Here is a 3,348-nt window from a genome sequence, read left to right on the forward strand (position 1 = left end):
GCCTCAATACCTTAAAAAAACTCAGAGAGAAAATGTGTGTGTTTTTTTTACTACTGTTCTCAGTTTCGCCAAAAAACCTGAAGCTTTTAGGGTTAATGGATATAAAATAACCATCTTATTAAAACAGGGACTCTTGAATCTATTCTTGGTTTATACCTTAAATTTAAAAGAAAGTATCCTGCATGAAAGAAAGTGAAAAATTGTACTTACTTCCAACATCCAGTCTGGTTCCTCCACCAAACGTCAACCACAGTGATACAAACCGATTGAGTCGTCGTACAAAAACCTCTGACTGTAGAGAGACACGGCTCTCTGACTCTGAACACAACAAACTCTACTAGAACAGTTCTAGCTATAGTAAAAACAGCTTGTCAACCACATTTATTAATCTATTATATTTTTTTCTTTTAAGGGGATTCGATTTCAAGAAACTCAAAAAAAAATTAACATTCACATTTTGAATTGTAAAAGATTCGTAGATGGGAACCGAAGCATCTTCAAATTTGGAATACAAAGTCCAGTTGTTTGTTTTTTAACTTTACTGGAATATATAAAAAAAAAAAAAATAATATTTTTGGAACACATTAGAACAAAAGGAAATACATTAAAGAAAAACTTATATCATCCATACATCCATAAACATTGACATTAATAAATCCAGTACGGGTTTAGAGTTATGCTCACTACAAACCATATCCCAGTTTGCATTAGCGATTTAACTTATAAATAAACCCTCATTAAATCGCTTATAGGACTGAGTTAAGATTATTTTAGCCATAGCTTTTGGAATCTTATTTTTTCTAGTTACAGCGATTATATTATGGTCACTAAAATCTACAGGTGCAAAGATGGCCCTTAGAGCACTGTATTGGTGTAGATGTGTCAATGCATGTTGCAGAGATAATTCCATCATTTCTAATATTTTTTTTTACTAGCTTTTTTTAATTGTCTTTACACTGTCTCAAGTAGAGCAACAAAAAACACTATCTGCATTTAACCCATCGCCTTGGGGAGCAGCTGGCTGCCATTGTGTGGCCCCCCGGGAGCAGTGTGGGGTTTAGGATCTTTTGCTCAGGGACCAAGAGTAGCAGTTTGTGTGTGTGGGGCTTGAACTCAGAACCTCAGGAATCAAAGCTCTATTCACTAACCACTAAGATGCCACTCTTGTGGGGACTACAACAATTTAGGACAGACTACATGCACTCAATATAGAGAGTAACCTTTCCCTGTTGGGAGAAGACTGCACCAACCACTCAACATTTGCATCACCCAGCAGATAATTCGTGCTGTTTTTATCTGATATCTGATCAAGCAGTTCAAAGAATCCAGTCACAGCATCTACATTAGGGGGCCTATAGAAGCAACAAACTTAGAGTGGTTTAAATAAGGCACATGTATTTTTACACAGCATGCTTCGATTTTCTCCCTCATCAAATCTAAATGTATTTTGGCAGGTAAATTATTTTGTACATAAATAGCCACTCCACCCCCAAATCTATTTCGGTCTTTCCTAAAAACAGAAAAATCATTAATGGTTATGGTTACAAATGGGGCCCAGATGTCAAGAGATGCAGTCTTGCTCACTGAGATTCTACCTGTAACTTCTTTTCTTTATTTTCTTGCTAAACTTTCCTACTTCTTCTCCTCCCCATCCTCTTCCATCCCATGCTCCCTAGTTTTTTTTTTTTAGTTGTGAATATATAAAAAAAAAACATTGTCTTTAGTTTTTAATCACAGACTCTCCTGGTACGTTTTCTTTTGCATGAGACAAATGTGTGTCTTTTTTTGAGTCAGTCAGTATGAGTTTACTTTGATTTCATTAATTAAGTTTATTAATTAATAATTGCTGATAGGCTGTCTGTAATTTTCTTTGCTAATTCCACCTGGAGAGACTCATACAGAGAAAAGCTGCCATTAGAAATATATTATTCAATTTATTTAGATTCATCAAAACCTTTCTGTCTGAGGAAAAGCAGTTGATTGCGAGGACACATTGACTCGCTGCAATCCGTCTCATCAAGCATTAATGTACCAACAGTGGAGAGGAAAACTCCCTTTTAACAGGAAGAAACCTCCAGCGGAGCCAGGCTCAGAAGGAGCGGCCATCTACCACCTGAGGGTTCAAGAAAACAGAAGCAGATAATGGCATAAATGAAATAAATTGATACTGTGAATCATCATTTGCTTGGATGATTAACCTAGAAAAAGGATTAGAATGGTTGTTAGATTCAGAAAATGTAGATTTGCAAATATATAGAAATTGAGTCTACACAGGAAAGAGATTCAAGCAGCTTCTGCAGGAGCGGAAAGAAAAAGCCCAACCCAACTTCAAGCTTTCCTTCTCCGAACCCCCTCCTGCAGCCGTCTTTTATTAACAGAACATAACACATGGTTACAAAAAAGTATTTGTTCTGACAGAACAATTGATCAGTTCATAAAGACAAGATGCTCCATCAGAATGACAAGGCAGGAGGGTCTCCTGACTGTATCACAAGACACAGTGCAGCATCCCCCTTGCACAAATGATTTATAAGCACACATTCATTTTATAATCATCATTGAATACACCTGACAATGGTCTTCACCCCCGGGACCAGGACACCAGAGAATGAGTGGGACTCAGAACGAGGAAGGAGATGGGTGGAGGTGGGGGGGGGGGAATGGGCTTGCATGCGGGACAGAGAGAAGCTAAGCCAGGAGCTAAATCAGAATCAAAATTACTTTATTAATCCCTTGCGGCTAATTATTTTCTTGCAGTGCAACCATTTACAGAAGAGAGGAAAAATACAATTGTAAGTACAATAGAGATAAATAAAATATAGCATAATAAGACAGATTAAGAAAAGAAAAATTAATAAAATTACAATCCACACAGTAAAAGTACACCCTTCCCATAAAAGTGTTGTAAAATAACATATAATAATAAAATAAGATAAGGATCAGATTATACACAATCAACAGTATTTAAAGTTTACAATACTGCTCAGTACCTAAATGACTATTATTGCACATGACCGTGTCATGGTGCATAGTGAAGTAATGAAATTAGTAAATAGTATGTAATGAAATTAAACGACTGTCAGAGAGATGAATTATCCAGTTTGATGGTCACAGGTAGGACTTACTTCCTTTGGCGCTCTGTGGTGCAGTGTGATAAAATGAGTCTCTGACTGAAAGTGCTTCTGTGGGTGACCAGCACATCATGACAGGGATGTGCAGAATTTTCCAGTACGAATTTATCCTGGCCAACATTCTGCTCTCTGGCAGAGTACAGCTCCTCTCCAATAATGTGAATAGCATTGCGGATGAGTTTGTTACGTCTGTTGTTCGTCAAATCTTCACCTTCAG

The sequence above is a fragment of the Cyprinodon variegatus genome, unplaced genomic scaffold (genome assembly GCF_000732505.1).
Source record: "Cyprinodon variegatus isolate N-32 unplaced genomic scaffold, C_variegatus-1.0 Scaffold101, whole genome shotgun sequence".
Taxonomy (NCBI): domain Eukaryota; kingdom Metazoa; phylum Chordata; class Actinopteri; order Cyprinodontiformes; family Cyprinodontidae; genus Cyprinodon; species Cyprinodon variegatus.